Here is a 15,363-nt window from a genome sequence, read left to right on the forward strand (position 1 = left end):
TCAGCTTGTAAAATGAGGCACAAGTTAACATGGACACACTGCTGAATTATATGCACCATTTCACACCGAACACACACTCATGTGAATACAAAGATGCCAGCTCAAATAAATAGTGCGCTATGGTGTCATGGTGATCATATTACTGATGGCCGAGTTCGAATCTCCTACCTCTGTTATTTATTTATTTATTTTTTAATCTTGCATACTTCTGCCGTTTGATCTAATAATACCATTTATTTTAATCTGAACAATGATGCCAGCATCATGTAATACATTTACATTTAATGGAGAGCAAATTATTGCGTGAGAAGCATGATTTTCATAATTGACGAATCTGCAGCCAGTCGTTCACATCTGGTGTAATACACCAGTTAACATGAAAACCAGTTGAACTGTAACACTGATTTTTTATGTTGTGGTGTCTGATAGACAACGGATTGCTTTAATAAACTCATGTAGAAGAAAAAACGGTTTAATGCCGTGAACTACATGTTGCGCACCCACAATAATCTTACATTAACGCACTTTTGAAGCACTCTGTTTACACCTAAGCACATCACTGAGCTTAGGATGCGCATAAGTGGTGTTGTGCCCTAGTTTAGAGCGTCTCTTATTACCTCTATTTTTGTGTGTGTGTATTTATCACTTTTCTTATTATAGGGCTTCCCTTTGCATACACATACCCCCAGAAATATGTCCACTTGGACGTTTATACAATTGTTATATGATATGCATTTTTTGCAGCAGTGCTGTTGCATAATAAGAAAATGTGCATATATTTGTAAAACCGGTTAACCGCGTTTACCGTTCTCAAACGGTAATCTTACAGTCAAAAACTCACTCTGCAGCATCCCTACTTTGAATATATATATATATTTTTTTAATTTATCTGTGCATTAATTTGAACTGTTATTATGCATTGTGTAATGTCTTGTAATGAAACATTACGACCCCTCCCAAACCGACTAAAGGCTGCAATCTTACTGTGGATGAGCAGTAATAATCCATCCGCTCATCCACTAGAAACTCCACAAACATTGAGAATCATACACACTGTCTGAGATGAAAGAGCAGAGCACTTATCCACTTTGAACCGTAGCACATGTAAACAACATATTTATATAATTTAATCACAGCATTTGCGCTTTAATCTCAGCTCAGCTTTATTTATATCACATTCAAAACAACAGAGTTGACCAAAGTGCTTCACAGTAATACAATTTAAAACATAACATTTCAAAATTACCTACATTTCATTTGTGGGACTCAAAGGCCAGTGTAAACAGATGAGATTTCAGATGTGACTTAAGTCTTCAATGATCACACTGGGCCTTGTTGCGAACTGTTAATCCAGAAAAGTGAAGCTTTCGGCAAAAACACGTTATAATAAAAGCATGATCCAAAATAAAATCTAGATGCCTGAAATTGAATACAAATATATTACAACTGTGTAGTAAAATGTAATATTCACTGTAATAATAATAATAATATTAATAATAATAATAAAAATAATAAATATATCACAAGCAAGACAGCTGTTGAATAGAAGTTTGGCAAAAAAAAAAAAAATTCAATGACATGTTGAAAAGTTCTATTTTCAATTGTTAAAAGTTTTAAGAATTAATTGATTAGACACCAATTTGATGATGAAATTCAATTTAAACTTTAAAAAATGTTCTGGAAAGTTCTGGAATTTAATAATAATTATTAAACTATAATTTTTAAAATAATGATGAAATAAACTGGTGTGTTCAATAGCACATTTTCATATAAGCATATTTTTGCTGTGGTATCAAAATTGGTATCGAGAACCCTGAAATTTCACTGGTATCGGTACCGACTACTGAAATTTTGGTACTGTGACAATACAGCTAATGTTAGCAGCCTCTCCACCTTGTTGGCAATCTTGTAGGTCTACAATGCTCAGTTATAAACAAATTATCAAACCACCTACAATACCATCTTGGTTATCTTAAATGATTGGTTTAATGTTTTATGGCAATTTGTAATCATAACGTGCATGTCACATACACATACCTTCTCTCTTCTCTGTTTATGATTTAAATCAGCTTCTTAATGGGATAGTTCAACATTTTGATGCAAATACGCTTTTTGTCCCACTGTTTACATTCACTTTAGACCAAACCGACTGCGTTTACCAAGACGGGCATTGGCGGAATTATGAAGTGTATTTGACTAAGCACGTACCAGCAGGGAAGTAGCGAACACAGACGGTAGGGAAGTAGCGAACACAGACGGTGGGGAAATAGCGCAATAAAAGTACAGTTTCAGTACTTAAAATGTACTCGGTGTAACCCAGATGTAAAATCAGAGTAAACTGTATTTTAAGTTATAAGCTTAAAACTAACTAAAGTACATATTTAACTAAAATATGTGAAGAAACTAAAGACAAGTAACTAGAAACAGAATGTAAACCAGAGTCAGAAAAATATGCAAAATTATATATTTATTATTAATACTTGCAAATATATGTAAAACATATTGCAGATAAACTTGACCAAAAAGAGTCTGGATCAGTGCTGCAAATGGGATTTATCCAATCAGCCAATCTTGCTGTAGCCGCTGACTCCACCCTAGAGTTAACACAGACAGACACAGAACAGAAGAAGGAGCAAAGAGATGCCAGATCAACTGTGCTGTTAGGAATTTATAGCAGCAAAAGTCTGAAAAATAGAAAAGATTAGTTTAATCTTAAACTAAAACTCTAGAAAAAGAGGAAAAATACTTACCTAAGAGTGAATCTTGATGTCCAATCGAGATAAAGCTGAGTGATGAAGTCATTTATTTCACTTCTCATCCGGATAAAACCTGGAAGAAAAGAACAAGTTTAGTTAATTATCGAGGAAATCGGTAAGTTTAATCTTTTATTCTAAATATAAATGAGAATCAGAAACGTAAACTTGTTTGAGTAAACTTAGTTGAGAATCTGTGTTGTGTAAATGCTACCAAGAGGCATAGCATTTAGAGCTTAAGCTAATGCATGTATTTATTGTAAGTTAAGAAAGTTAAAATAATTTAAGAAAATGTTTCTGAGAAAGTTTTCCTGCTTTGTGCAGGCCAGATTTTGTATATATGTGTTTTGTTCGAGTTGGACCACGTTTTCAATGAGGATAGTGAACATTTCATCGTAGATGTTTATGCACAAACTTTCTGCAAAGTTTGATGGCGAGCCAAAAACCCAAGAGTCTTATCTGAACTGTGAATATCTTCTGTTCGTGGATTTCCAAATAATCTTCAATTCATCTCTACTTTGAATTCATTCGACAACGAAAAGGTCGAGGTATTTGTGAATCTGGACATTTATTGAATGTTTATTCTTGAAGAACACTGAATTTAGTACATTTGGTCATTCTGTTGATTGATTATTGTTTGTTTAATTGTATAATTGTTTATTTGAACTGTATAGGTAATTAATAGGTAACTGTAATTTTATTTGTTGGTTTTAATTACATTTTGAATTTATTTGGAAAAAGAGTTACAAAAGTGTTTAAATTTGATAATAGATAGGAACTAAAATCAATAAACCATTTCATTAGCTTCCACTAAACTAAACAGGCGTGATTAGATTAACAGAATTTGAAGAGAAAGAACACTGAATTGAAGTAACTAAAAGGAAGATAAATTCGTGAAAAGGAAACAGAACTAAGTCAATTGGTGAATTTAAATATCAGATTGTTTATTGTATTATTTTATTAAAGATCCATTTGTTGTATTGTCTATTGTTTTTATCTGTGATGTTTATTTTATTCAAATTATTCAATACAAATCAGTTATTTCACCAAAGTCAGTTGTTGAGTGTGTATGAGTACATTTTGCCTCCTTCACGTACCCTGATTATCTTCTGATTGCCGGCTCGGTGCACCTGCTGGTGTTCCCATTTGAGGTGTGCTGAAAAGTAAATTAATTAGACACCCTTAGTGGGAGGTCGTGGAATAGTAATCGTTCGTACCGCCCCAGGTGCCATCACACATGCCGCACTACATCAAGTAAAAGTATAAATTTTTTAAACTACTTAAAGTACAATTCCTGGGAAAAACTACTTACAGTAACGTGAATATTTGAAATTTGTTACTTTACACCCCTGGTGATCTCCACCCTCTCCTGAAGCTTACTGGAAGTGATGATTTAGAATTAAAAAATACTTAAATATTGATCTTTTCAGCACCAAAGCGATCGTATCCCTTTGGAAGACATTAATTTAACCACTGGAGTCGTATTGATGATGTTTATGCTGACCGTCTGGGATTTTTGGAGCATCAAAACAGAAATTGCCATTCACTTGCATTTTAAGGAGCTACTGAGCTAAGATATTTTTCTATTTTTCTTCAAATTTGTGAAGAAAGTCATGCACACCTGTGATATCATGAGGGTGAGTAAATAATGAGAGAATTTTAATTTTTGGGGGAACTATCCCTTTAAGTGTATGGCTCTGTGCACATAGCATAGTCATGTGGCACAACAAACTCCAGGCTGAGTCAGTAGTTATCTTATTTCACCTCTAGTGGCTGCTGTTCTGACTGAGTTCTTGAGCCCTCCAGCACCAGAAACAGAAGGATAAAAAAAAAACCTTAACAATTGTCATCTATCGGCATTGATTTTTGCTGATAACTGATCAAATAAAAAGCAACTATCGGTAAAAACAATATATCGGTTGACCTCTAGCTGTAACTACATCATCTGGTTCCACAAAACATCTTATCCCATTGATGGTCATTGAAATGTAGCCATGGATTCTGGCGAAATAGCATTTTTTGCAAGCAAGATATATGTAGCGCTAATATTATAGAAATGTTTTGGGGGGGCCCTTAAAAACATCAAATGGACTTGGGTATTTGTGGAAATAGATTTTTTTTTTAACCATCTGCTGCCTTTGAAGTTACAGCTCTGGAAAGTCGCTAGTGAAGGGCTTTGGACTATGTTCGTTTTTGTGGTGCCATCATCCAATCAGAGCTGCCATGATGTCATTTTCGCGTGGCTCCAAGGTGATTAGTCACATGCCATTTATGGCTCATAATACCTGGATGCAGAACTGAGTGCTCACAAGGAAAGATGGCATAATGTTTCCTGCGCCAGCTGAGCAAATGCCATTGAGATAAATGGGAATGCTAATGATAGCTTTGTCTAGGTAGTATAGACCTTTCAACTACTCTCAGAAGTTGCAGGATAAAATGTGTAAACAAAGAATGTTCCTTTCTAAAAATTAAAACTCAGATACTGAGCTTTTTGGACTGAGGGAAATTACTGATCTTACATGACGTGTAGTACTGTATGTGTTGACAGGGAACTGTGCTGTTATTCATTGAAGCAAAGGGGAAATGGTGGTTGAGCTTGACAGGTCTAGTGGTGGTTGGGTTATCTATTTGAGTGATTGTGTGGGTAGGGTTGGCTGAGTTTTGATTAAATGATTCCAGAGCTTAGAGGCTGACTAAACAAGGTCTAAACTCAATGACTGAAACTCAGATTTTTGATTCAGCCCAAACCCAGGAAAAGAGTCTGTTCTCTTCTCCTTCTCGGCTAGCAAAGCTTCAATGGTCCAAGCAAACATTATTGGTAATAGATTTGCTTAAAAGTGAAATATGTAATTTTCTATTTTATGTTATTCTTTCTCCTATCCTATCTTCATCTTATATAGGTTTTTTTGTTATGTTTACCTATTACAATATGTAACACAATTTTTGTTCCTGGGTAGTAAGTGTTATTTCCTAATTGCTTATGCCTCAAAAGTATAGTAAATGGCTATTATTCCACACAAACTTTGCTTTTATGACCTTGACAGTGATATTTTGAAATGTACCTATTTCCAATGAGAAAACGGGTGTCTTTTTGTTCACATAAAGTCCAAATTAATGAATCCAAATTAACATGTATTTATACTAAAGTAATACAAAAATGACTACAAAAGATTTAGAAGTGAGTAGTTTTTTGAGATTTATAATTATACTGTAAATCACTTTCACGAATCAGCCCCCAAATGTAGTCTCCCATCATGTTCTCGTTATACTGTCCTTGGTAGCGGCGTTCAAAGTCCAGTATATCCTGGGGGAAGCACTCGCCTTGCTCCTCCGAGTACACTCCCATGTTCTCCTTGAATTTATCAAGATGAGCATCAAGGATATGGACTCTGAGGGACATCCTACAGCCCATTGTGCCATAGTTCTTCACCAGAGTCTCAACCAGCTCCACATAGTTTTTGGCCTTGTGATTGCCCAGGAAGCCCCGAACAGCTGCGACAAATCTGTTCCAAGCCGCTTTCTCCTTACTATTGAGCTTCTTGGGGAATTCATTGCACTCCAGGTTCTTCTTTATCTGTGGTCTGACGAAGACACCGGCTTTGACCTTTGCTTCAGACAGCTTAGGGAAGAAGTCTTGAAGGTACTTGAAGGCTGCTGACTCCTTATCTAGAGCTCTGACAAATTGTTTCATAAGGCCCAATTTGATGTGCAGTGGTGGCATCACCACCTTCTGGGGGTCCAGCAGTGGCTCCCACTTGACGTTGTTCCTCCCCACAGAGAACTCGGTCTGCTGTGGCCAGTCCCGCCTATGGTAGTGCGCCTTGGTGTCCCTGCTGTCCCAAAGGTAAAGATAGCAGGGAAACTTGGTAAAACCGCCTTGGAGACCCATCAGGAATGCCACCATTTTGAAGTCTCCTATGACCTCCCAACCATACTCATCATACTTCAAGGTGTCCAGCAAGGTCTTGATATGTATCCACTTAGGCAGCTGGAACTAAACTGAACTGGTGGGCTTAAGGCCCCTGTATTTATACTACTATTTATATTACTAGAAAGTTCTAGAAGTTACTCCAAGTTTACTCAGCAGTGAATCCATCTGGAATGTTCTGGAAAATAAGTACATTTCAAAATATCACTGTCCTGGTCGCAAAAGCAAAGTTTGTGGGGAATAATAGCCATTTTCTATACTTTTGAGGCATAAGCAATTAGGAAATAACACTTACTACTAGGGCTGCAACTAACGATTATTTTGATAATCGACTAATCTAACGATTATTAGATTATTGCAATGATTAATCATTAGCTCTAAACCAACTATTCAGTTTGTGCCCCGACTTAAAAGGTTGTATTAAATGTGCTTGCTAACAATAAAAAGGACAAAATCATCTTTTAAAAATACCTCTAAATGACATTCACTGAATTAAAGGGAAAAAATACTTTTTATTATGTTTAATTCAGTAAAACTTTAACTACAAAAAAATCCTATTGTTATCAAGTGTATTTGTCTTTTTTTCCATTTAAAATTGTCTAGAAATCCTTAAAACAAGATACATTTACTTGAGAAGTAACATATAAATATATTTAGACTTGCTTTAAGAGAGTGTATCTTAAATATAAGTGTATTTTGTATATAAATGTATTGTTTCACTTGGTTATACTTCTGCGAGTGCAGCAAAGACAAAATACACTTATATTCAAGATCTATTCTCTAAAAGCAAGTCTAAACATCTTATATGCTGCTTCTCAGGTGAATGCATCTTTTTTTTAAAGCATTTTAGATATTTTAAAATATTTGTATTTTTCATATTATATTCAATATTCTCAGATAAAAAAATAAAAATAAAATTCTTCTGCAGTATAGCTGCTAAAGTAAATGTACGTTGTTTTAAAGGAGTTTTAGATATTAATAATTTAGATATTAATCTCTTATTAATAAAGCTACGTTTTGCCAAATTTCTTCACGATTAGAAATGCACAGTGACATATATTATGATTCAATAAATTGCCATCGCATTATAATCTAGCTGCATTAATCGCGCGCACTCGAGGGATGAGCGTCCCCGCAACAGAGTGTACCTCAGCCGGGTGTAGTTTCAATCTCTCCCCCTTAGATCGGGACACTTCCCGCAACTCGTAGAAGAGGCGCTGACCACACAGAGAAATGCCAGTCTCCTTACTATTATTTAAACTTCAGTAAAGCTATAACGCATTAAATAGAACTGCATTAAAGACGCCGGGGTGTTTCCTTTAAAGACGCTCGACACGCAAGTTTTGCTTAAACTGAGCGTCAGCTCCGGCTCTGCTTATTCCACAACAAGAGTGCTTCTGCATTTACTTATTTTGTATTTGTAATTCCCTCATACTTTGCAATCTACATCACCTGAAGCTGTTTGGAAAGTTTAGAGTGCGTCTGGACTGTGAGATGTAGTGCTGCTCTTGTGTGCAGTCATTAGAGTTTCATATGATCTTATGTCACGTTAAGATCAAACGACTATTCGACAACGAAAATTTTTGTCGACAATTTTTTATTGTCTACGTTGTCAATAACGTCGACTAATCGTTTCAGCCCAACTTACTACCCAGGAACCATATATATATATATATATATATATATATATATATATATATATATATATATTTTACACCATTTACATGCAAAACACATCAAGGCCGCAGACAGTTTTTGTACTTGAAATGTTCCTCTATCAAAATACTGATCTGCAAACGGCACAGATTAAACTTGTGATCTTCGCTCTGAATATATATTAACAGCTTCTTTTCAGATTGAGAAAATTGAAAATGAAGCTTTAAAAATCTTTCATTTAAAAAACACTCACTGTGACTAAGGTGACGTGTGACATCACCAGACTGGGTGGAGAGAAAACAAATGAATTAATTACAAACTAATTATAGGCCCAATTTTAACATAAGAAGGAATTCTTCAAAGTGCTCTTAATGATTTGTTCTAATGATGAGGGAATGGTGTCTTTAATTATCACTAACAGTGCTGGTTTACATTCTGAGAAGCTAGACACAATATTATAGCAGTTTCCAAACTGAATACAGCAGAATTCCAAATTGAAATCTGAATACAGTTCTTCTACCTTAAACTGAGCTCTTTCCATTTTCATAGAGAGGTTTTTGCTGGAGAGAGGTTGTATGAAAGTCAAAAGCAGTTTAACATCAAGCAGAAACCTCACGTTACATGAGTTGGTTTTCATGTATTCTGTTTATGAAGGACATCCTTTGCATACACAATACAATCAATCTGACAAACATGAAAGCAGTTTAAAACTGAATTACCTTATTTTGGTTTTTACTAGCCTAGAGTGGTATTTAATGCATTTCAGCAAATAAGAGCCATACTCAACAGATAACTGCTCTGTGACTTTTTTTTTTTTTAATTAAAAATTAAAAGATTTAAAATTTATTGAAATTTTGTGCAGACATATTAACTATGTATACAAAAAATAACACACCACAGTTCTGCTTTTTTCCAATCCCCGATTTTAAATCCCCTTTCCCCCCACCCGAACAACCCCCCTACCCACCAATATTCCAAAGACAATTACACACAGAAGTACATAAGACACAACAAATACACAAAAAATAAATAAATGGGGGGAGGGGGGCCTGGGTAGCTCAGCGAGTAAAGATGCTGACTACCAACCTTGGAGTAGCAAATTCAAATCCAGAGTGTGCTGAGTGACTCCATCCTGGTCTCCTAAGCAACCAAATTGGCCCGGTTGCTAGGGAGGATAGAGTCACATGGGGTAACCTCCTCCGTGGTCGCTATAATGTGGTTCTTGCTCTCGGTGGGGCACGTGATGAGTTGTGCGTGGATGCCGCGGAGAATAGCGTGAAGCCTCCACGCGCGCTATGTCTCCGTGGTAACGCGCTCAACAAGCCACGTGATAAGATGTGCGGATTGACGGTCTCAGACACGGAGGCAACTGCGATTCGTCCTCCGCCACCCGGATTGAGGCGAGTCACTATGCCACCACGAGGACCTAGAGGACATTGGGAATTGGGCATTCCAAACTGGGGAGAAAAGGGGAGAATAAATAAATAGAATAAAAAAATAAAAATCCTCCTCTGCATTCTCAGGTGACAGGTCAGTAGTATCAGTGTAATCTAAAAAAGGCATCCACGTTTTATGAAAAGTTTTTAGAGACCCTTTTAAAGAGAATCGTAATTTTTCCAATTTTAAACACAACAGAATCTCTTTTATCCATCTATCATGTGAAGGTGGGGAGGTGTGTTTCCATTTAATGAGAATGATCTTTCTTGCTAGTAATGTGGTGAAGGCAACAACATCTTGTACAGTTGAAGACAAATTAGATTTAAAAGGAATTCCAAACAAAGCTGTAAAAGGGCTTGGAGTGACTGATACATTAAATATCTTTTCAAAAGGGTCAAATATTTTAGACCAGAACTCTGCCAATCCTGGACAGGACCAGAACATTTGAGCATGATAGGCTGGAGACTGTCTGCATCTATTGCAGGTGTCACTTCGATCCGGGTATATTTTTGCTAATCTGGCATTGGTGTAATGTAGTCTATGCAGGATCTTGCATTGTATCAAACCTTGTCGAGCACATATAGATGAAGAGTGCACTAAATCAAGTATGTAATCCCACTCTGCTTCCGATATGGCCACTCCCAGCTCCTACTCCCAGGTGTTCTTAAGAGATACAGTGGGGTCTGGATTTAATTGATCTATGGATTCATAAATTACAGAGATTAACCCTTTTCTGTCTGGATTGAGAGAAAGAAGGAAGTCCATTTTAGAATCAGGAGGGAAATTGAGGGAATAGGTTTTGTACAAAGTGCCTGATCTGAAAGAAACAAAAAAAGGTGAGTGTTAGGAAGATCACATTTATCTGATCATTCTGAAAAAGATAAAAATATTAAATTATCATAAAAGTACTTGATGGTACTAAGACCCCACTCACGAAAAACTGGGTCCAAACGTGATGGCTGAAAAGAATAATGATTCAAGATAGGAGCCAAAGCCGATGGTCTATCAACCCGAAATGCTTCCTAAATTGGCCCCATATTTTAAGATTATTGCAACCACTAAACTGTCTGAAACATATTTGGTAGTTATAGGAAGCTGGGAGCAAATAACTGAATGAAAGGAATATTTTGTGGATGACATTTCCATTTGGGCCCAAATAGGACGTTCGGGTGTCTCCTGAGGAACCAATCCAATAAAGAATTTTATTAGTATTACAGGCCTAATAGTATTGTTGGAAATTAGGTAGGGCTAGGCCCCCCTTAGACTTTGAAAGTTGGAGAACCAATCTCTTAATGCGTGCACACTTATTGCCCCACAAAAAGTTTGATTTAAAGTGACAAAAAGAGTCTTAAGAGTTAATAAGTGTTGGTATATGTTGAAAAAGCTATAAAGATTTGGGCAAAATTACCATTTTAACCAAATTAATATGGCCTATTAACGATATTGGGAGAGAAGGCCATCTCCCTATATCTGCTTTACAGACATCAAGCAAGGAGTGAACATTCATGATGGCTGTGAATGACGTAATATATACACCTAAATATCTGAACCCCTTCTGAGCCCACTTGAAGGAAAAAAGATGCTGAGAAAGCTTCTCAGCTGGTAGATTGATGGGGAGCAATTCACTTTTATGAAGGTACAATTTATAACCAGAAAATTTGCCAAATAAATCAAGAATATTAAGGATTGATGGTAATGAAGAAAAAGGGTTAGCTATGTATTAAAGAAGATTATCTGCATAAAGGGAGAGTTTATGGGTGATTCAAAACTGAAAAATGCCCTCATATTCTCCTTGCTACATAGACCGATGGCCAATGGCTCAATAGCAAGTGCAAATAGAAAGGCGAAAGAGGGCAGCCTTATCACGTGCCTCGATGGTGCGGAAAGGTTTTAGAATGTGTTGCATTAGTATGCACAGATGCGACAGGGAAAGAATATAATATTCGAATCCATTCTATAAAATTGGAAACAAACCCAAATTTTTTAAAACAAAAAACAGACACTCCCACTCGACCCTGTCAAAAGCTTTCTCAGTATCAAGGGACAGAACAACCTCAGCAGTGTCAGAGCTGAGGGAGTGTCACAAATGCGGGTTTCAGTTAAAAAAAAAAAAAAAAATTGATGGCTCAGTCTTCGACTATCACGTAAGTGCAATGGTGTTTATTTACAAAGTTCCCAGGGAAGTGAAAACAATTTTGGTTGACTCCATATCAACAAGAATAAAATAAATAAATAATGAATCACAGAATTCCTACCAAAGTTAGGTTCTGAGTCACACTTCTTAACCTCCCACTCCAACAACTCTGAAAACTGAGCTACTTATATACCCAGTGCCCCTCCCCTGGAACATACCATTAGAGGTAACAGCTCATCAAATCACAAAGTTTGATGTACATCATACATTGTTTGTACCTTGTTTTTTCTTCACGTAAAACCAAAAAAGACTAATCCATCTCCGTTTAGACATTAAACATTTAACCAAAAATACATAAAATAATAAAACAACACAGATATCAAGTGGCTTTGTCCAATCATCGGGTGACCTGGAAACGGAACCTGAAACAAGACATAAAAGTCCCCCAATGGTGTAACATGGATGACACGAATGAAAACAACAACAGGAGACTGAACCTTCGGCGGCCGCTACACATCACAATACATTAAACTGATAAGTGCAGTAAACAATATTAAACAAATAACTGTTTCTGTATGGGTTTATGTACTAAAATAACCATATGGGATGAAATGATGACATGATTGAGGTGTGTGTGTGAGAGAGAAAAAACGCTCGTGCTTTCCTTGCTAACACACAGCGTGTCACCTGCACAATGAAAGCAGCATGAATGAATGGCTAAATGTTAAATGTATGCGGTGTCCATGTGAGTACCGTCATGGCCAGTGACAGAGCCCTCTGTCACAGGGAGAGGATGATATTAAGAAGTCTTCTAGTGTTATAGAAAGAGTGTCTCCCTATCATGAAACCTGTCTGGTCAGAGGATTTTATGGCAGGCAACACTTGCTGAAGACGATGAGCGAGTACCTTAGACAGAATTTTAAAATCCACGCTTAACAGAGAAATTGGCCTGTAACTACTACAAAGTAGAGGATCCTTATCTTTCTTAAGTAACAATGAAATGGATGTGTGGCAGTGGGGGCATGGTCAAGCATTCGTCCAGAGAGAGAGAAAGTGGTAAGGGTGCACACACCTGAGCGCTATAATGTCTAACACCTGTTTCTGATTGCAATAAGCACTGGGGAGAGTGATAAAAAGGGACCACACCAGAGACAAGGCAGAGAGAGTGCTATCAGTCAGGAAGAGACTGTACTAAACCATGACCTAATGAGTGTGATGCTGAAAAGCTATTTTGAGTTTGTTGAATTAAAGTTATACCTTTGAGTTGAAGTCCCAAGTTTCCGGTGTCCTCCTTTCCCTCCCATCAGTGAACGCTACACTGGTGCCGAAACCTATGAGAATTGGAGGAAATATACCGGCATTGAGTCCTCGCAGTTGGCGGAAGTCATCAAGTCCCTCGCCAGTATGCACCATGCACAACATCAGGCCCTGCTTGAGCTACACCAGGACCAGGATCGCTGATTCCAGGAGGTGCTCCAAGCTCAAGCAGAGGACCGGCATGCGATCTGGAGGCTACTACATCAGGAGAAAGCCCCGGCTGCGACCTCGGACCTAGCAGCCCCCATGCCTCTGGTTGCCCTCATGAAGATGGGGGCATAAGATGATCCCGAGGCCTTCCTGGATCTCTTTGAGAGGAAGGCCGTGATCTAAGGCTGGCTGCATGCTCAGTGGGTGGCCAGACTTATTCCACTGTTGTCCGGGGAAGCTCAACTCGTGGTGCAACAACTACCGGTGGCAAGTCTCCTGGTGTATGATGATATGAGGAAGACCATCCTGCAGCGGTCGGTCACAGCCCTGAGCAATACCGACAACTCTTCCGGTTAATGAAGATGGATGGGCTCAGCCACCCATTTGCCTTCACTCAACAGCTTCCAACATCTGCTGGAAGCGGCTGCTGGCTGAGGACCGTTACGCTGAGGGAGTCATCGATTTCGGGGTGCTGGAGCAGCTTATCTGTCATCTACCGAAAGGATCAGTGGAGTGGGTCCAGTTCCACCACCCGGCATCGCTGGAGGAGGCCGTCCAACTGGCGGAGGACCATATGTCAGCATATCAGAGGGCGGAAGAGCCCTCCCACTCTCTCTCTCTCCCCTCCCCATGTGTTTCCCCCCCTCTCTCTCCTCTCACTCTGTCACTTCGCTGCAGCGCATCCCAGTACTCCGGAGGCGTGGAAACTTGCCGCCAAAGCCAGATCCTCATTTGTGGGGGTTTGTCCCGCCACCGGTGGCCTCAGTGTCTCATCACTCTCCCCCTCAGGTGGATGTACCTGCCGAAACAGGTGCAGGTGTAACACCTGGGCTGGCCTGCTGGAGTTGTGGGGATCCGGGGCACTTCTGGGACCAATCCCCAGTGATGGTGCAGAGGAGCGTACAGAATACCGGTGAGTCTCAAGGGGAGTACACATCAAGCCTTGGTGGATATGGGCTGTAACCAGACCACTATACACCAATGTTTGGTTCAAGATGAGGCTTTAGGCACAAGCAAAAGGGTGAGGGTGAGGTGTGTGCATGGGGATATTCACAATTATCCTGTAGTGACACTTGTTATTAAATTTCAGAGACAAAAACATAGAGTGGAGGCGGTGGTTATTTCCAGCCTCACCCATCCACTAATTTTGGGAACTAATTGGCCGGAATTAAAAAATGTATCAAAGGGAATGTGTGTGGATGGGGCCTGCGAGAAAGTTGTTAGATGAGATATGTGTGATGCCTTGGCAGGGGAGGCAGAGTCGGGGCAGTCCTCATCAGCTCCATGTCAGGATGACATAAAGGAGGGGGAGGCTTCGGCCCCTCCCGTCCTTAGAGGATTTTTCTAAAGGGATTTCCCTTTAGAGCAGTCGAGAGATGAAACCCTTAGGCATGCCCTTGACCAAGTGAAAGTTATTGATTGTCAACGACTCCAACAAAATATCGCACTTTCATGTCCATAGTTTTCTATTATAAAAGAGCAGTTGTATCGAGTGACGCAGGACGCTTAGACAAAAGAGGATACAACCCAGCTGTTACTACCACGGAGCCGCTGGGAAATGCTATTCCAGACGGCTCATTATAATCCGATGGCGGGTCACTTAGGGCAGGAAAAGACACTGAACCGACTAATGGCCCATTTCTATTGGCTGGGCACTCATAGGGATGTTCGCAGGTGGTGTGCGGCATGCTGTGAATGTCAGCTGGTGAATCCACCGGCTATCCCAAGAGAACCATTGCGCCCTCTTCAATTAATCGAGGTCCCCTTCAAAAGGTTTGGCATGGACCTCGTCGGGCCATTAGAGCAGAGAGCACGCAGACATCGCTTTGCATTAGTTCTGGTGGATTATGCAACACAATAGCCAGAATCAGTGCCTCTGCTTAACATCTCAGCACGTAGTGTTGTGAAGGCACTCTTCAGAATAATCTCCTGAGTGGGTATTCCGAAAGAAATTCTCACTGATGTAGCATCTGGACCAATCAGACACG

Source organism: Myxocyprinus asiaticus, chromosome 5, assembly GCF_019703515.2.
Source record: "Myxocyprinus asiaticus isolate MX2 ecotype Aquarium Trade chromosome 5, UBuf_Myxa_2, whole genome shotgun sequence".
NCBI lineage: Eukaryota > Metazoa > Chordata > Actinopteri > Cypriniformes > Catostomidae > Myxocyprinus > Myxocyprinus asiaticus.